Raw genomic sequence first — 21,066 nt, 5'->3', positions numbered from 1 at the left:
TTCAGTTCATGCCTTAGGATAAATGTGAACTTACAAACAAAGATCTATTATAATAATGCATCTTCAGATATCACCATGCATGGGATAATGTATCCTTTACTTTACATTATAGGGATGTCTGAAATCTTGGAGGAATTGCATGAGAAGGTTATAGAATGCTAAGATGACTTGCAGAGTTCATATAGGTATGGGATCCGTTATCCAGAAAAGCTCTGAACTACAGGAAGCCATCTCTCATAGGCACCATTTTATCCAAATATTCGACCATCAAATAGGCTACTACGACCTTCGGTTCGAAGTAAAATCATTCGACTATTCGACCATTCGATAATCAAATTACTGTCTCGTTAAAAAAACCTAGACTTCAATACTTTGCCAACTTAAACCTGCCGAAGTGCTATGTTAGCCCATGGGGACCTTCCAGAGCATATTTCTAAGTTTTTTGTATTCAAAGGAAAATCGTACGATAAAATTGTTTGAATCGTACGATTCGAAGTATAATCGGAATATGATCGGAGTACGATCGTACGATGCAAAAAATCCTACGAATTCAACTTTGAATTTTGTAGTATACAATTCGATGGTCGAATTTCAAAGTATTTTTCTCTAGAAATTCGACCCTTGATAAATCTGTCCCTTAGGGGCTTATTTACTAAACACTGGTCGGACTTTTTTGGGCAAAACTTGAATTTTTAGGTTTTTTTTTAAAACTTTAATTTTTTGAGATTTATTAAAGCTCTATGCAGCAAAAAGCGTGAACCTGAAAATCCGCCATCTCAGACCTGCCGAGGTTGTATATAAGTCAATGGCAGAGGTCCCTATCCTATTTTGATGTTTCTGTGGTCTGCGCTGAAACTAGCCCAAAAATCCGACCTTTTCTCGCTTTCAGGCAAAAATCTGAAAAATTTGTATCATACGATTCGGGTTTTCACTCAATTTTATCAAGTTTTTACCCGAATAGATTAAAACTAGCTTTTTTTTAATAATAAATAAGGTCAAGTCGTGGATTCTAGTTAGGTCGGACTTTTTTTATGTAAAAAATCGGAAAAATTCCAGGATTCGGTTCGGGATTCGGCCAGGATTCGGCCTTTTTCAGCAGGATTCGGATTCGGCCGAATCCTTCTGCCTGGCCGAACCGAATCCGTGAAATCACGGGAAGGGAAATCACGTGACTTTTTGTCAGAAAACAAGGAAGTAAAAAATGTTTTCCCTTCCTACCCCTAATTTGCATATGCAAATTAGGGTTCGGATTCGGTTCGGTATTCGGCCGAATCTTTCACAAAGGATTCGGGGGGTTCGGCCGAATCCAAAAAAGTGGATTCGGTGCATCCCTAGTATTAATATTATTAGTCCTGCAGAAGACAATTTTGTTCTTCTTTAGATTGTATATTCATGTGGTGGCTGCTTATTCTGGATTTATGGTCTTCTAATTATTATTATTGTAGCTTAATGACTGCAGTCGGCTGAAAATGAATTTCCTGAGCAAAGAAACTTCCTGTGATGTTGCTTTATGTACAACGTCAGATGAATCATGGCTCGTTAACTTATAACTTAATAATATAACTTATATTCCAAGCAGGGTAATGTCACAAGACTTTCCCTTTCACGGGGAAAATTAATTTTCAGCCGACTGCAGCCAGTTGGCCAAAATGAGCAGCAGGTGTTGCTGTAGTTAAAAAGTTGGATCATTATTTTGAAATGGCCTCATTTTCTGGTATACAAGCAATACAAAAGTCATAACAAACATATTTTATGCAACCTATCCATGCCAATACTCTTACATTTCCATTTTTTTTGGTTTTCGCCTCTACTCAAAAGCACGGAGGCATCGTTCGTTAAGGGGCCGATTCACTAATTTCGAGTGAAGGATTCGAAGTAAAAAAAAGTTTTTTTTGGGCTACTTCGACCATCGAATGGGCTACTTCGACCTTCGACTACGACTTCGAATCGAAAGGATTCGAACTAAAAATCGTTCGACTATTCGACCATTCGATAGTCGAAGTACTGTCTCTTTAAAAAAAACTTCGACCCCCTAGTTCGCCATCTAAAAGCTACCGAAGTCAATGTTAGCCTATGGGGAAGGTCCCCATAGGCTTGGCTAACTTTTTTTGATCGAAGGATATTCCTTCGATCGTTGGATTTAAATCCTTCGGATCGTTCGATTCGAAGGATTTAATCGTTCGATCGAAGGAATAATCCTTCGATCGTACGATCGCACTATTTGCGCTAAATCCTTCGACTTCGATATTCGAAGTCGAAGGATTTCAATTTCAAGTCGAATATCGAGGGTAAATTAACCCTCGATATTCGACCCTTAGTGAATCAGCCCCTTAATCTTGACACTCATCGTAATACACATAATGTCAAATTAATTTTTAGTGCCTGAAAGTAGAAAGCTGACATTTATTCATAAAGAACTGGGATGTATTTACTCCATTTTCTGGCAGTAATTATAAACAAAGCACAATACAAATGCAGCCATACAAATAGTGCTATGGATGAGACTTCACTGTGCTGTTCAATCACATGGAAAGTGACATTAAAGTCAAAGGGAATTTCTGTTTCCTAAGAATCTGATCTTCCCTGCTGCTGGTTAATGAATATCCGGTTTGATGTGTTGCGAGCAATTTATACTTCCTCCGGGAATCTTATAATAAGCTGCCAGATTTTCTTTTCTTCTTCTTATCTTAGCATCTTATCAGATTTAGAATCTAGAGACATTATGGGACTGAGAAGAACAGACAGGCATTAAATAGAATCAAAGGATGGTGCTTTACTCTTAAAATCCCTGTATTTTTTTTAAATGACTTTTGTTTTAGGTGGCAAGATATATTTCTGGATTTTAGTAAAAGCTTATTCTGGGCACTATAGTCCGGCGGGACCTGCATGTCTTTGCTTATCAAGGATGAAACTGTTCCCTTGTGATAATAAATACTTTATAAAGAAAAGCCTTCATGCCAGTATAGTCTTAGATTTTTCCTGCAGAATTGTGCTTTTTACAGGGGAATACTAATTCTAGCATCTGTTATTTTTGGTGTACAAGTTGTGAGAAGATAGACTGTAGTAGGAGATTACAGCAAGATGCTATTGCTATGGTAAGGGCAGCCTGAGACAACAACATGGGCAATACTACAGCTGAGTGTAAAGTGAAGAACACTTTCTGGGAAATGTCAAAAATGATGGACTCAGTCCCCCCCTACCATATAAATATAATAACATACATGTTCATCATTTGTTCTATCAATCTATTCAACTGGCATGGTGGGCAAGTAACTGGAACGTTTGTTAAGGGATCATATTCAAAGATAAGAGTAGAGATCTTAGTGGGGTCCCACTGGGTTCTGTATTGGGTCCACTTTTATTTAACTTGTTCATTATTGACTTAGGGTCAATATTTAAGGCCAAATTTACCTAGGGTCGAATATCGAGGGTTAATTAACCCTCGATATTCGACTGCCGAATTGAAATCCTTCGACTTTGAATATCGAAGTCGAAGGATTTAGCGCAATTCGTTCGATCGAAGGAATAATCATTTCAAAGGATTTTAATCCATCAATCGAACGAAATCCCTTTGATCAAAAAAACCTTGGAAAGCCTATGGGGACCTTCCCCATAGGCTAACATTGACTTCGGTAGCTTTTAGGTGGCGAACTAGGGGGTCAAAGTTTTTTCTTAAAGAGACAGTACTTCGACTATCAAATAGTTGAATAGTCGAACGATTTTTAGTTCAAATCCTTCGATTCGAAGTCGAAGGTCGAAGTAACCCATTCAATGGTCGAAGTAGCCTTCACTCAAATTTAGTGAATGGGCCCCCTAATGTAAGTAAGTAGTGATGAGCGAATAAATTCACAAAACTGCAGAGAAAATTCACCGGTGAAAAATCATCAAAAAAATTTGGGCACGTTGGAATAGTTGTGTGCATAAAAATTGTCACACGTTGAAATAATTTTGACGCCCATTGACTTCAATGCATTTCGCAAATCTTTTCGCCCATCGCTCTAAGTAACGTATCAGTAGTTGTAAAGGACACTAAACTATGCAGCCCAATTAATGGCATCTATTATGTGGCATCCTTGCAGCTGAATCTTAACAAACTGGCAATCTGGGCAGCTAAGTGGCAGATGAGATTCAATGTTGATAAATGTAAAGTCATGCATCTGGGATGTAAGAATATCCAAGCCACTTATACCCTTAATGGGACAGAACTAGGCAAATCCATTATGGAAAAGGACCTTGGAGTCCTTGTAGATGATAAACTTGGCTGTAGCAAGCAATGCCAGTCAGCAGCATCAAGGGCAAATAAGGTCTTGAGCTGTATTAAAAGGGGCATAGAGTCACGGGAGGAGGGGTTTATTCTTCCACTGTATAGAGAACTGGTAAGGCCCAGTCTAGAATATGTTGTGTGGTTTTGGTCTCCACCGCTCAAACAAGATATTATGGAATTAGAAGATCCAAAGAAGGGCAACTAAGCTAGGAAAAGAGTTTGGAAAGTTTCAGTTCTGAACACTGGCCAAGTTGGGGTTGTTTACACTAGAGAAGAGAAACATAAGGGGAGATATGATAACTATATATAACAACTGTAAGGGGACCATATTATAAATTCTCTAATATGCTTTATCTACCAGTAAGTCTTTCGAGTGGATACAAGGACGTCCTTTCAGATTAGAAGACAGGAGGTTACATATTAACATCCAGAAATGGATTTTTACAGGTTCAAGAAGGTATTTGGTGGCTTTTTAGCAAGTGAAGAGATACAGGTTTATTGAAAAAAAAGCACATATTTAGCACAAAGTTAATCCAGGGACTGGTCCGAAGTTTTTGATTTTTGCATTTTAATGTTTAACAATAGAGGTGAGAGATAGAGAAGAAGGAAGAACACGTTTGCCGTTGGATTGGCAGAGGCATCGTGGATGGACACCCATGGGACATAGACAGCTTCAAACTTCTGTGCGCATCCTCTAGCAACATATGTCAGTTTTTGGGTGGGCAGAGAGCTATTGACCTGGTTTCACCAAAAGGGGAGAGACAGGGGGTTGTTGATTTCCAATGCAAAAGGATGGCTTTTTTTTTGCACAATAAAGTAGCACAGTCAGTTAGAATAACTTTTATGGGTGCCAACATATGCTTATTGCACCTAAGAGCCCTGGACATAAACATCTGCAGCATAATAGAAATGGGGTTATATTAACTCCTGCTTCTCTCAGTTACAGCTTTGCAATGTGTGATGTGTGATGGCACATTTACACTAGTATCTCCCCCGAGGAAGCTCGCTGAGGGCAAAATTCATATTGGGCTTTGGCCCCCAGGACTTATGGACTCATCCATTTTTTTATCATGACATTTGGTGTGAATTGCTCTATGGGTAAATATACGGCCTGATCAATTGCAATTTTGGCTGCATGAACAGTATACGATTTTCAGGTTGGTTGTGCCTTTGGGGTAGAGGACTTTTTATGTACAGTCCTACAACGTTCCTGTATTATGGTACATTGCTATGTATTTTGGTATATTGGAGCATTATTAGATGTGCCTTTCATTGCATATATAGTATTACAATCAGCTCACCAATTATATGTGCTTTGTTGGTCACATCTTTGAAGTACCCGGGTACTAGAAATTAGGGTGTGAGCAATAATCACTATTCAGTCATACGTTGATATTTAATTACTGGATCCATTTATGTCCTGGGGTGCAACATATTTTAATTGTGTGTGTGTGTTTTTAACAATTTTGATAATGAAATCCATGTTTAGGTTTAGCTCCTTGTTTTATGGGTTTTTCGTTTCTCCTTTTGTACACTAAGGGGGGTATTTACTAAAAGCAAATACACAAGGGGGGTTGTGGGAGCACCCGCATTGCTAAGTAAAAATATATAGAAGTATAAGGGAAGTGCTACTGGCATATCCAAATGGGTCAGTGCACATTCCCTGGGCCCCTGTCTAAGTAATTCAGTAGATATGCAAATGCATGTGTTAACAAAGACAGGGGTTTTTAGTTGCAAAGTTATGATCATAAAGTTGAAAAGCCACCATACCACGTCAAGGTAAACCCCATATGGCGGTCCCTAACTTGTTTACCTACCAGTCATAGTATTGAGGATCCTATGTCTCTCTGCATAATAGCAATAGTAAAGTAAAAAGTAAAAGTCTGCTGAACCTTGGTTTCTGGAGGGCTAAATCCTCCCCCGCTGCTGAATTGCAGCTTTTAAGAGAGAGTGATTGCCCAAACCAACGCCCATTTTTGATATTTGGGTATTTACTAAACTCCGAATGCAAAAATCACAAAAAAATTGTGATTTTAATTTTTTTTTACAAAATTGGACTTTTAAAAAATCACGAATTTTTCGGAATTTATTAAACCCCGAAGATGGAAAGGTCTGAATCAAAAAATCCAGCATCTCAGACCTATCGAGGTTGCATAAAAGTCTATGGGAGAAGCCACAAAGACTTTTTGATATGCGCTGGGCTTTTTGATGTGCCCTGAAGTTTTCAGAGTTTTTGGGCAAAAATCAGAGTTTTCAGGTGAAAAATCCCAAAAAAATTTGAAAATCTGATTTTTTTCCCGCGAAGCAAATTTTCGGGAAAATTTAATAATAAATAAGCGCAAAAAACCTGAGCGGATTTGATCGGCGTTTGTAGCAGAAAATATTGAGATAAATTCAGACCTTGATAAATAACACCCTAAATGTTTGCTCTTAGGAAGTACCCACCCATTTGGGTCTATTTGAAACATGGTTCATTAAATTTATTGAGTGCAACATTAGGATCTTGGGTGGTCTCTTTTCTTTCATTGTACCATGACATATGCCAACCTAAGAGTGGCTATACCTTTTTCAAAATCCAAGCAATTCTATTTACGCTAAGGGGCAGCGCTATCAAAATGTCACATTAGAGCTCACCACAGAAAAATCCACCCACTTTCTATTCATTTTTAGAAGTGTATTTGTCAATGGGTGAGTTCAGCATTTGATAATAAGAGACTCAGGGGGCCATTCATAAAGTTTGCGCAGTGCATATTTTTCGCAAATAGTTGTATTGCTGATGTTTTTTCCTGAACGCTAATATATTGCACTGCTCTGCCTGTCTTTTCGGTTTTTGCAAATTTGCTGTGTGAATAAATGGCGCGAAGATGAGACGAGAGTTTGAGCGAGTGCATCCAATGTGCGAGGTTGTTGTGCGCGAAAATAGCATTGACAGTAATTTAAATTTGCAGTTTGCAAAACTGTTTTGCGCCATCAAAGTTGTGGCGTAATTGAGTCGCAGAGTGCATAAATATTCGCAATTTGCGAATTGTGACAAAAAAAATGTGCAATTCTGTTTGCACCCTCTTATTTAGCATAATAAATATAACCATGCGCAGGGCAAATATATTCACTTTGCGAACCAATCTGCCCTGTGCGAAGTTTATAAATGACCCCCCTCTATGTTTGCCCAGGGGCAGTAAATCATAGCGACCAATCAGCAGGAAGCATTTACTGGTCATCTTAAAAGCAAACAGCGTATTGGTTGCTCCTGAGCAAACTGAGTGCCTTTTATTACATATGGGGAATAGGAAAATAAAAGCAGGTAAACATTATGAATATCTTTGATGTCAGTAACAGGTCATGCATAGTTGGCATGTTGAGTCGTGCCGGATTGTTACGCCTAAATATAGTAACTGGTTTCTTTTCAGAATCATTTAGGTGCCAGGAAAGAATAGAAGGCTTCCTTTGTGACTTCCACCAAGAGAAACCTTCCTCCTCTGGGACAGCGGATACAGCTGCAAGCTTTGAAAAAGGGCGCAGGTGAAGATGCAGCTGGAAAATCAATAGGAAAGAAGACCATTAGCACATATAAGAGAATCAAGGGACAACAGGGACAAACAAGCCGAGATGAAGTTCTTGTTTACTCCATAATGAAATACAGAGTGTAGACAGATCTTATTTCTGATGGTTTAACCATTTCAGGTGGAATTAGCTCCTACACATAGTGCTAGCACTTGCACAGCACTGACAGGGGCAATAGTCACACATTTGAAAATGAAATACACCACCTTACTTTCATGTTTTTAGGTTCCCTTTGTATTTGTCTTATTTAGTTTTTTTACCAAGTGAGTGTATTCGTATTTGTCTGTCCTTTGAAAATGTCAGGGCACCCCCTAGGATTACAATGACTTACCTCATATCCCCGGTTGGTGTTCATGTTGGAGAAAACTACACCAGGCCGGGCACTAGCAAGTGAGTGATCCTCATTCTTTTTTCTTCAAAATCTAGAGGCCGAAGCCTGTGCATATGAGTTTTTTTTTTTTAAAGGACAAGGAAAGTTAAACTAAAGAAGTAGCTAGAAATGTTGTACATTATGTTTTGTGCTTCTGTACCAGCCCAAGGAAACTACAGCCCTTTAGCAGTAAAGATCTGTGTCTCCAAAGATGCCCCAGTAGCTCTTCTTTTCTGCTGATTCACTGCACATGCTCTGTGCTGCTGTCACTTACTGAGCTTAGGGACCCACTCACAATATACAGTACATATAGAATAGAAATGTCACAATATAAGGCTGATTTGAAGTTTGAAGTCCTGGATCATTGCTGCTATTGACAAGCTGAAACTTTAAGTTCAGTATCTAAAACATTGCATTTTTAGCCCTATTCATGTTTTGGGTTTAGTTCTCCTTTAAATTAAAGTCTGGCTTTTATATATTCTGCTCATCTGCTCGGAAGAAGAGGATCGCTTGCAAGTACCCAGAGCCAGTTCAGATTCTGCTAACAGGAGTAACAGCCTGGGTTATCAGGTACCCGTCTTGCGACGTTTCACTGCTTAGAACTAAGTTACTGGCCTGGTTGTAAACAGGACAACATCTCAAAAATGTCCTCTTCTAACTAACTTAAAGGGATTCTGTCATGATTTTTATGATCTTGTTTATATTTCTAAATGACACTGTTTACACTGCAAATAATTCACTCTACAATATAAAATTTCATTTCAACAGTACAGCAGTAAAGAGTGACTGAAGTTTATCAGAGCACAAGTCACATGACTGGGGGCAGCTGAGAAACTGACAGTATGTCTAGTCCCTATGTCAGATTTAAAAATTAAAAATAAAAAAATCTGTTTGCTCTTTTGAGAAACGGATTCCAGTGCAGAATTCTGCTGGAGCAGCACTATAAACTGATGCATTTTGAGAAAATGACAGCATTCCTGTAATTTTGCGCCTACTGTGTCTGGTTAATCATCCAATATGAACAGTAGGTGGCGCTGTTGTTTCAAAATGCATTACATCAACTGTGAAAAACTGCTAATATCTAGAAAAATAATGAATGTAACTTGCAAAAGAACTCAGAAGAATACTCTGAGCATTTTATTAATATGCTTTGAAGGTTTTCATTTCAATCGTGCATTCAGTAAAATGATTCTATTTTAATGGTTTTATTCCCAAATTTATAAATGTTTTCTTATTTAACAAACATAAAATGGTAAATGTTAATGCTAATGCAATACAAGTTTATATTCTCACTCTTGTACATACCTTTTTAAAACTGAGAAGTAAAAAAATAATTGAATTGCTTGAATGTATCTTTTCACGGCTCGGACCAGATAATGACCAGCCATATGTCAAAAATCCTCACCTGCACATGAGGCTTTATTAGTATAATTCCCTCGGTGCAATTCCTGTTTCATTATCAACAGCTCTTGTGACATTTTTGGGAACGTACAGTTAGAAGCAATTTATCCATTTTTAATGAAATAAAGTCTTATTGGCGATAACACAATCTGTCTATTCAATCATTTTAATTAAAACAAGGGAAGAGATATCTGTGGCCACCTTTATAATAATTGCAAATATAACTAAGCAGTTTATTATATAAGCATAATATAATTATAATCTTGGGGATTAGTGACCAGTGAATGTGTTATTCATTGCAGGCAAAACTGTAATGCAGCCCATGGAGAAGTTGTACATACCAAAAATGTATATATTTAATGCTCCTGTTTCTGGGATATCACTCATTTTTGTCCTTCACCCGCTGACCTCAAGGCAGACCTCATTGATCAACAAGATCATTAGGAGAGGCTGAAATGCTGAATTTGTCAGCTGGGTTCCATCATAGGCTGTAGAAATATGATACTTCAACCCAGTTACATTTTGGGGCATATTTATTATACCGTGTAAAACGAAATTCGCCGGAAAAAAAAGGTGTAAAATGCTGTGTAAATGGTGTGTGTAATTTTATACCATGCAAACGCCAGATTTTCTGCCTTTATTTTCTATTGCTTCCGGCAGAAGTCACTCGCAGGGGCCTATTTATTATGCTGTGTAAAATGAAATTTGCCGGAAAAAAACAGTTTAAAAAGCTATGTAAAATACATAATGAACTCATCAAGGTATGAAATTTTACGCTACGCAAACTCCACATTTTCTGTCATTATTTTACATGGCTTCAGACCTTTGTAAATAAGCTCCGGCAGAAGTTACTCAAAGAAAAAGCACATAAAAAATGACGCCATTTATACACTAGCAAAGTGTGGCAAATTATTCAGCCGTTTTTTACACCACATAATAAATATGCCATTTTTTAATACCCATATTTTTTTATCAACATAATCAGGGCTGGAACGAAGGGAAACAGATCAATAAGTCTTATATGGAAGCATTAAAGCCAATCAGACAAACTGTAAGGGTGACAATGCTAAATGTTGTGTTCCAGCCAAGGCTAAGGGATACTGGTGCCCAAGGCAAGGGTGCCCACCAGTCCACCTAACTCACTCACCAATCCCTGTCACCCACTAATCTGCCCGGTTACAAGTTGACCACCCCTGACCAGCTCCTGCTTTGTCTTTATGTTTTCAGCGCTACAATACTGTGGCTAAATTAGAAAAGGCAGCAGAGACGTGTGCTCCCCAATTGGCCTCTAGACACATCAATCTGCTGCCTTCTCCAACTCTGGCCTGGTATTACAGCCCTGAGAATGTGACATTGAAATGGAGAGTGGGTTGGGAGCAGGATTGGTAGTGAGCAACCAGGCCGGCTAGTGGGGGACACGCATTTGGGTCCTTGCTTTGGGTACCACTTGGCTCAGATCTGAAAACAATATTAAGCACTGTCACCCTTACAGTATATCCGAATGTTTTTTTTGCATAAAAGTTCTTGATCTGTTTCCTGATAGGTCCACTGCCAGTTTCAGGAGTCCAATACAGACAGAAACAAGATGTATCTTATAGTCAACTGACCTACTAGATTATAAATATATTTACTTATCTGGCCTGCAAGGTTTCAATTTTAAAGCCTTCTCCAAAATATAGTATTAGAGTAGAAAGAATGAAGAGCCATATGGGACCTGTTATCCAGAATGCTTGGGACCTGGGGTTTTCCGGATAATATGTCTTTCCGTAATTTGGGTCTCCATACCTTAAAGGAACAGTTTAGTGTAAAAATAAAAACTGGGTAAATAGGCTGTGCAAAATAAAAAATGTTTCTAATATAGTCGGTCAAAAAAAAATGTCTGACATAATAGCCAGAACCCAACTTCCTGCTTTTCAGCTCTCTAACTCTGAGTTAGTCAGTGACTATAAGGGTGCCCACATGGGACATAACTGTTCAGTGAGTTTGCAATTGATCCTTAGCATGCAGCTCAGATTCAAAAGTAACAGTTACAGTATGACCCTTTTGCTCCCCCTTAAGTCCCTGATTGGTTGTTGCCTGGTAACCAATCAGTGGAAGACACAAGAGCTGCAAGGCAGGAAGTAGTGTTCTAGCTATTATGTTAGACATCCAGTCAATCCAGCCTTTATACATTACATTTTTGGCTAACTAACTATATTAGAAACATTTTTTATTTTGCACAGCCTGTCTATTTACCCAGTACAACAGCCTATCTATTTACACTGAACAATTGCTACTAAAATATAATTTAAACACAAATTAAACCCAGCAGGCGGGTTTTGCCTCCAATAAGGACTAATTATACCTTAGTTGGGACCAAGTACAAACTACTGTTTTATTATTACAGAGAAAAAGGAAATCATGTTTTTATAAATTTGGATTATTTGGATAAAATGGAGACAACCTTTCTGTAATTCGGAAATTTCTGGATTACGGGTTTCCGGATAACGGATCCCAAACCTGTTCTTAAAAACATCAGTACTCTTTATTATTGGAAGTGCACGTGAAAGCAATTAAAGAACAAACCATTACTTATCTACACCTCAACTGATTACAGTAGCAAATACATTGCAGGCTTATTGCTAAGGAACATGGCCCTATAGTTGCAGCATCTAACTCCTTAACTAGGAAAATGTAAGTCTTCTTTGCTTTTTATCCATGGCCTTTTAGAAACCTCCACTTCATTCTCACTTTCCATTGCACTGATACCTCTATGTTTTTGCATCTATAGCAACAATGGCGCTGTGCTATACTTTCTGTCCATTCTCTGTGCACTACCTCTATTAGACTTCTGTCCCTTATACTTCTGGCTACACTACTCTCAATAGCATGACTGTGATGATGGATCTTGGGCTTCTAGGGCAGTGAAACTCCGCAAATTTGTTTTATTGTCATCATTAACTGACAATATTCTTTGCAATTAGGTGGGCCACTTTTATGTATCTGAAATATAAAAGTGTAGTAAAATGACTTAAAGGAACAGTAAAACACCAAAAAATGAAAGTTTTTTCTAAAGTAATGAAAATACAATTTACTGTTGCCCTGCACTGGTAAGAGTTATGTGTTTTCTTTAGAAACACTACTATAGTTTATATAAACAAGCTGCTGTGTAGCCATGGGGGCAGCCATGGGGGCAGTCATGGGGGCAGCCATTTAAGGTGAAAAAGGAGAAAACGCACAGGATACTTAGCAGATAACAGATAAGCTCTGTAATAGAATACAATGGTATTCTGCAGAGTGCATCTGTTTTCTGCTATGTAACCTGAGCCCTGAATGGCTGCCCCCATTGCTACACAGCAGCTTGTTTATATTATCTATACTAGTGTTTCTGAAGCAAATACGCCAATTGTACCATTGTAGGACACCATTACATTTTATTCTAATAACGTTAAAGCGTTTTATGGTGTTACTGTTCCTTTAAAGGGGTGGTTCACCTTTAAGTTAACTTTTAGTATGTTATAGAATGGCTAAATCTAAGCAGCGCCGATCTGCGCCTCTATGCCGCCTGAGGCGGCCTTCCGTTGCCGCCCGACCCCTCCTCACGGCACTCACATTTTCTGCGCAGGAGGGGGTCGGGGCGCTGCACGACGCTATTGCAGAGAGCTCAATTGCGCTCTCTGCACTAGAAGAGCCGAATTTCCGGGTCGCCTGAGGCGAGTGGATTAACTTGCCTCATTGGTGGAGCGCCCCTGATTCTAAGCAACTTTTCGTTTTTTTTTTAATTATAGTTTTTGAATTATTTGCCTTTTTCTTCTGACTTTTACTGACCCATCTAAAAAACAGATTCTCTGTAAGGCTACACATTTATTGTTATTGCTACTTTTTATTACTCATCTTCATATTCAGGCCTCTCCTATTCATATGCCAGTCTCTTATTCATAACAGTGCATGGTTGCTAGGGGAATTTGGACCCTATCAACCAGATTTCTGAAACTGCAAACTGGAGTTGCTGGCTTAAAACCTAAATTACTCGAAGACCATGAATAATAAAAAATGAAAACCAACTGCAAATTGTCACAGAATATCACTCTCTGCATTATGTTAAAAGTTAATTTAAAGGTGAACAACCCCTTTAAGGTTGTCCATTTCTTCACAGTTTACTGATTTGCTGCTTATTATATCCAATAGCCAAAGTGAACATGAATACAATACTTTTGGATTTTCATGTAGTGATCATATGCTCTGAAAACCCAAAACTGGAGCTAAGGCTGGATCATACGTAGGCCACTTCTGTGCTCCCTGGCAACAGATAAGTAGGATGAGAGTGGAGTAGGTTGATACCCTCCAAGATATGGGAAAATTATTGAGGATCATTTATAAACACTGGGCAAATTTGCACCTGGGCAGTAGCTCATGGTGGCCAATCAGATGATTGCTTTCACTGTTCAACCTGCAAATGGCTGAAAAAAACAAATCACTGATTGGCCACTGTTTATAAATGAACCCCATTATATCCAGTCTTGGGTTGACCAAGGGCAAAGTTGTAACTGATATATAACTGAGATTGTATATTTTCCAAGTGAAAATTGATATAGAAAAGAATCAGCTGTACTTTATGCTAACTTCAGATTTACAGTTAATACTCAGCTGTTTTTTTTATCAAGGCAGTGCTATAGATAATATCCAGCTGTACTTTATAAATTCAAATTCAGGTACCCCACCCTTATATGCCACATGCTCCTTCATTCCCACCATGAAGGGAGATACCATACTAATACCCATGCATAAGTAGAACTGCGTCTCATGGAGACGATTGCCTGCGTTCACTAGGAAATTGCAGTGTTAATGGGATACTGTCATGGGGAAAAATTTTTTTTTTTAAAAATGAATCAGTTAATAGTGCTGCTCCAGCAGAATTCTTCACTGAAATCCATTTCTCAAAAGAGCAAACAGATTTTTTTATATTCAATTTTGAAATCTGACATGGGGCTAGACATATTGTCAATTTCCCAGCTGCCCCAAGTCATGTGACTTGTGCTCTGATAAACTTCAATCACTCTTTATTGCTGTACTGCATGTTGGAGTGATATAACCCCCCTCCCTTCCCCCCCCCCAGCAGACAAAAGAACAATGGGAAGGTAACCAGATAACAGCTCCCTAACACAAGATAACAGCTGCCTGGTTGATCTAAGAACAACACTCAATAGTAAAAACCCATGTCCCACTGAGACAAATTCAGTTACATTGAGAAGGAAAAACAGCAGCCTGTCAGAAAGCATTTCTCTCCTAAAGTGCAGGCAGTCACATGACCAGGGGCACCTGGGAAATTAATAAAATGTCTGGCCCCATGTCAGATTTCAAAATTGAATATAAAAAGATCTGTTTGCTCTTTTGAGAAATGGATTTCAGTGCAGAATTCTGCTGGACTAGCACTATTAACTGATGCGTTTTGAAAAAAACATGTTTTCCGATGACAGGATCCCTTTAAGCTATAAACAGAGCCACCATTACTCAATAACCCACTTACCCCCCGAGAAAATGAAATTAAAATGTTATCTTTGTAAAACTGGTAATATGTAAAACACAAATATCCCCAAAAGCTTTGCACTAAGGATCAAATGTAAAATATACTAATGCAAAAATGATATCAATTCAGATATGAGTTTGCTTTGATTTAATTGCAGGCTGATGGTTAGCCAATTAAATGTGTTTCCTAAGCATCATGTAAAATATAATGTCCTGTATATCAGTTCCTAATAACTAATTACACTTAAATTAAAATATATTAAAAGGGGCTTCTCATACTAAGTAGGATTTCTCGATGAGCTTGAAGGCTGCTTATGAAAATAACGAGTGTAAAGATACAGGTATGGGACCTGTTATCCAGACTGCTCGCGACCTGGGGTTTTCCGGATAAAGGATCTTTCTGTAATTTGGATCATTATGACCTAAGTCTACTAGAAAATCATGTAAACATTAAATAAATCCAACAGGTTTTGCTTCAAATAAGGATTCATTATATCTTAGTTGGGATCAAGTACAATCTACTGTTTTATTATTACAGAGAAAAAGGAAATCATTTTTAAAAATTTGGATTATTTGGATCAAATGGAGTCTATGAGAGATAACCTTTTCGTAATTCTGAGCTTTCTGGATAATGGGTTTCTGGATAATACATATAGACAAATACAAGAGTCCTCTGCACTCAACCCATTATCAATATATTTAAGACAGAGACATTTTGTGCATACTGCTACTAAAAAATGCCTTACCCTTTAAACAAAACAGGGATTGTTTGTCCATATATTGCAATATATTTAAGATGGCCAACTACGTCAAAGTCATCCCATATCTGGCCAGTCCTACGCTCAATTTTCATCTGATTCATTAAGAATTCAATTGCTTTATTTTACATTTTACAAAGGGACTAAGTTTTACCTGCAACTTACTAGCTGCTTTCAAAGTAAAACTCTGGATAATATCCTATACCTGTATATAATTATACTATTGTTTCAATAGTTATTGTTCCAATACATTTTCTGTTGCATTTTAGACTAGACTGTTTTCATAGCAGAAACAGGGAGCTCTGGTATATTTTTTAAAGACAATAAACTGTCGTTATCTGTTTAATGTCAACATGTTTGAAACCAGAGGATGTTACTCTGTGAGCGTATAATCCAATAAACACAACAAGCCTTGGCTCATATGTAATTAAGCAAGATGGCTTTGCCACCTGGCTTGGAAATAAAATGATTTTATGTTCTTTTCGTACTAATTTCAGCGATCACTTCATTATCATTCTGTAGATGGATAGCGATCCACGCTTTGCTTTCCGTGACATAAAGTGGCAAATTGTACAGTAAAACCTCATCTAATTTCAATGCTGTGATAATGTTTGCCATTACAAAATCACAGATGCATCATTAAGTGAGAGTGAATTTCAAGGACAAGCACACAGCCTACCATAAAACATACTTGCTGTAATTCATTTGCATCTTTATTCTTTTCTTAAAAGTCATTTCAGTCAGGACCAGTGTTGCATAGTTACATAATTTGAGCTGATAAAAAGGAGAACTCCTCTGATATATAGTGAATAAAATACCCCCTCTTGTAAAATATAAGGATATTATAAGTTACCGAGGAGTTTCATGACCATATAAAAACACGAGGCCGAAGGCAAGTTACCTTGGAGTCATGGAACTCCAAGGTAACTTCTAATATCCTCATATTTTGCAACAGGGGGTACTTTATTTATTATAATACACACGTCTCAGTGAGTCATGTGACAGAAATGTCATAAGAACTAACTGTTTATAACTGATGACATCAGAACTCACCATTTATAAGGATATCATTTACAAGATATTCATGGCTTTTGTGTATTTTATATATATATATATATATATATATATATATATATATATATATATATGCATTCCTACACATACCTAACTATATACTCACGTATAAAAATATATATACTGTACAAACCTATACTTACTGCATATCTGGAGATCGCTATAGCCTATATATATATCTTATGCTTGCCCAAGAAATCATCCAAGCCCTTTTTAAAACCATCAACAGAATCAGCCATCACAACATCACCCGGCAGTGCATTCCACAACCTCACTGTCCTCACTGTGAAGAACCACCTACACTGCTTCGAATGAAAGTTCTGTTCCTCAAGTTTAAAGGGGTGGCCTCTGTTTTAATGTACTTGTAAATAGAAATAAACATGCCTTTATTTCAGAGAAAACAAGTCCCACAATGACAGTCTACCCGCAGGGCTGATTTAATCATCGGGCTAACTGGGCATCTGCCCAGGGCCCACTGATTTGAGGGGGCTCACTGTTCTAGAGGTTTTTAAAACTTTATTTACTTGCCTTCTGCTGCCCTCCTTACCCCCTCTGCTCCCGCTGCCCTCCTTATTCCAGCTGATTTCTATCTTGCTTGTAGGACTGTGTGTTCCACTGTGGAATGCACAGCCATCTTGGATTTTCCTGCAGTGTACTCAGCAGGCAGAGAGAGAGAGAGAGACAAAGCATGCCAAGCAACTGTGGAAGCACGAGGAGATAATAAAGCTTTGTTACTGGTATTCTGCTTGTACAAATGTAAAGGTAATACTTTTAATATATCCACTGATCTTACTGGCATGTGCGAAGTTAATGGAGTGCTTATTAGACATTTTTCAGTGACCTTACTGGCAGTCTGGGATTGATGGATTGCCTATTGGCCATTTCTACAGTGTTTTCTGTAGTAACTGTGCTCATTATTTATTTTCGGTAGTATGTATACTGGCATGCCTTGGGTTAATATGCCAATTGTTCAGATTCTATAGTATTATAATGGCACATCTAGAATATGCCTGTTATCCATTTTACTTAGGGATTAAAATCTCAGGTTAATATCCTCATTATTCATTTTATATAGTAATTATCCTGGCTTGTCTGGATTGTGTTGTAGTAAAATGGATATTGTGTTTAGGGGTATGGCTAGAAAGTGGGCCTGGCTTCAAAAAAGTGTGGGCCACCCATTTGGCTCTTTGCCCTGTGCCCACCAAGGCCTTAAAACAGCCCTGTCTATCTTCATACTTTAATTTTTCCAGCACATCTCAGCACTCTCTCCAGCTTAATAACATCCTTCTTAAAACTTCTCTGCATACTCAAGGTGGGCCCCATGAAGTGTTGTGCACAATTATTCAAATTAGGTACTAGCATTTCTTAAACGTGTCAGGAATGTGGCAAATTCAGGTGCCAAAATAGTATCAATAGCGGCAACAGTTACCAGAGCTCTTGTGTTGCAGAGCTCATTCTAATTATCTTTAATGTATATGTTATATGTAATGAGTCCTCACACTCCTAAGGCATCACTGCAGAGTGATTGGAAACATCTTTACTTCCAGTCACTAGGCTGGTGGATTACTTAACTGGAGATGGTACCACACTTTTGAGGTTCACTAGACTGCCTCTCTCCTATCTCATGGTCATCAAGCAGAAGTCTTTAGGCACAATACAATTAAATGGTCCCCACCCCAACCAGTGAAGTACTGCCAGAGTAAATGATAAGAGGCCCTTACTGAAAAATAAAGAAAAATGCTGCTGTCTAGGCCCTCCTTAAAATGAATTAGCCTACTACAGTAGGTTCAGGCTTTTTGACCACTACAGCTTTCCATATACTATACAAAGATATCTTTAAAGGGATACTGTTGTGGGAAAAATAGTGCTACTCCAGCATAATTCTGCACTGAAATCATTTTTTCAAAAGAGCAAACAGATTTTTTTATATTTAATTTTGAAATCTGACATGAGACTAGACATATTGTCAGTTTCCCAGCTGCCCCCAGTCATTTGACTTGTGCTCTGATAAACTTCAGTCAGCCTTTAGGGTAGGGACACACTGGGCGATTTGGGGAGATTTAGTCGCCTGGCGACTAAACGCAGCGACTTTTCACCCCGAATGCTTCCCCTCGCTCTGCGCCTGGCTAAAATGAAAAATCGCCTGCGCTAATCACACGCGGCGATTCGTTTTCCGAAGTCGCCCGAAGTTGCCTCACGAGGAAACTTCGGGCGACTTCGGAAAACGAATCGCCGCGTGTGATTAGCGCAGGCGATTTTTCATTTTAGCCAGGCGCAGAGCGAGGGGAAGCATTCGGGGAAGATTGGTCGTGGAAAGTCGCGGCGATTAGTCGCCAGGCGACTAAATCTCCCCAAATCGCCCAGTGTGTCCCAGCCCTTACTGCTGTACTGCAAGTTGAAGTGATATCACCCCCCTCCCTTTTCCCCCCCAGCAGCCAAACAAAAGAACAATGGGAAGGTAACCAGATAGCAGCTCCCTAACACAAGATAACAGCTGCCTGGTAGATCTAAGAATAGCACTCAATAGTAAAATCCAGGTCCCACTGAAACACATTCAGTTACATTGAGTAGGAGAAACAACAGCCTGCCAGAAAGCAGTTCCATCCTAAAGTGCTGGCTCTTTCTGAAAGCACATGACCAGGCAAAATGACCTGAGATGGCGCCTACACACCAATATTACAACTAAAAAAATACACTTGCTGGTTCAGGAATTACATTTTATATTGTAGAGTGAATTACTTGCAGTGTAATTTAGAAATCAAAACTACTTCATAAAAATCATTTTTCTATAGTTTTTCATGTATAAAAATGAAACAGTCAGAGCTTGATCTACATTATTGTGGCCAGTGCCCGACTGGGGGACTGGGGTCCACCAGGTTGCCATGTCAGGGACCCCAATACTGCAAACAAAAATAGTCAGCACAACCTTATTAAATCTTCTTACTTTTCTTTGGATGGGTGCAGGTTCTCCAGTGGCCACTTTCCACCAGCAAATGCAGTCAAAGTACGATATGAACAGCACCACAATTGTAATTGAAGTTAAAATGCCTTTATTGCTCAAGTGACGGGCATTACCGCAACGTTTCAGGCCTCATTTGGCCCTTTTTCAAGCTTGAAAAAGGGCCAAATGAGGCCTGAAACGTTGCGGTAATGCCCGTCACTTGAGCAATAAAGGCATTTTAACTTCAATTACAATTGTGGTGCTGTTCATATCGTACAGGGACCCCAATACTCCCGAGGCCCAGCTGCAACCCTCTTCCAATGACCCCCCTGCCCTGCACATATATTTTTTCCTTCAAGACCTGAGGTGAATGGGGCCAGGAAGGGAGCAGGTATGGGCCAGCGGGGCCACCAGGTTTTTCCCCTCTGTGCCAAAAGCCCAGTCTGCAGAGAAGCTTGCCAATCATTCAGGCAACTGTGCCACATTGATAAGAATAATGAACCGTGACAGCTACTGTACTGTATGTTTCCTAAAAAAGTCTGCAGCAGCTCCACATGGTTCTTGTTTGTAGTAGTCACTGTTGAGAGAATTCTTGGTTTTTCTATTTCTGCCTAGGTGCACATTAGTATGTGGTGAGGGCAGATGGCTCCATAACTAGGTCATTAAGAATCCTATGCCCCTAGCTAGAAAGCTGTCAGTGAGCCCCCAGATTCTAGGAACGTGTGTTATAATGCTCACTTGTCTCCTGCTAGCTTTAAAGTCCGACCATACCGTATTTTTTTTTATTCTCTTTAATGCAAATCCTGGCCTAAAAGGCCGTACCATTTCATATTCACCATTTCAAGGTAAAATAACACAAAAAAACGAAACAAACGTTGGTTATTTTAAACAGCAATGCGTTCAGCTGCAAATTATGTAAAATAATAAACGGGGTACCATATGATTTGGAAGTTGCAGGCGGCTTCTAAGTAGGCACAGGAGAGTAACTAATTACACATAAATTAGACAAGTCTTGAAATATTCATATAAATTCACATCGCTCGCTACAAGGGAAAAACATAAAATGCAGATTTCCAACCGTACAATTTGTTGTCCTTTGTGGAAAGAGTAAAGAGTAATGGGAGCATTGCGCATAATTCAGAACTGCTTTGTAAGGCATTTATGCAGGAAAATAGCTTAAGAGATTTTTAAA

General features: G+C 38.7%; 1 long non-coding RNA gene across 1 annotated transcript in view; it reads right to left on the bottom strand.

Moving 5' to 3' along the window:
- Positions 1 to 7,505: 7,505 nt before the first annotated feature.
- Positions 7,506 to 21,066, bottom strand: part of LOC121394532 — a 30,103-nt gene continuing 16,542 nt past the window's right edge. The window contains exon 2 of the long non-coding RNA XR_005961754.1: positions 7,506 to 7,795. This is a non-coding gene — a long non-coding RNA (uncharacterized LOC121394532). The remainder of the gene's footprint in view (positions 7,796 to 21,066) is intronic.

Source organism: Xenopus laevis, chromosome 6L (assembly GCF_017654675.1).
Source record: "Xenopus laevis strain J_2021 chromosome 6L, Xenopus_laevis_v10.1, whole genome shotgun sequence".
In the NCBI taxonomy this organism is placed as follows: Eukaryota; Metazoa; Chordata; class Amphibia; order Anura; family Pipidae; genus Xenopus; species Xenopus laevis.
This window is presented reverse-complemented; position numbering and strand designations above follow the sequence as displayed.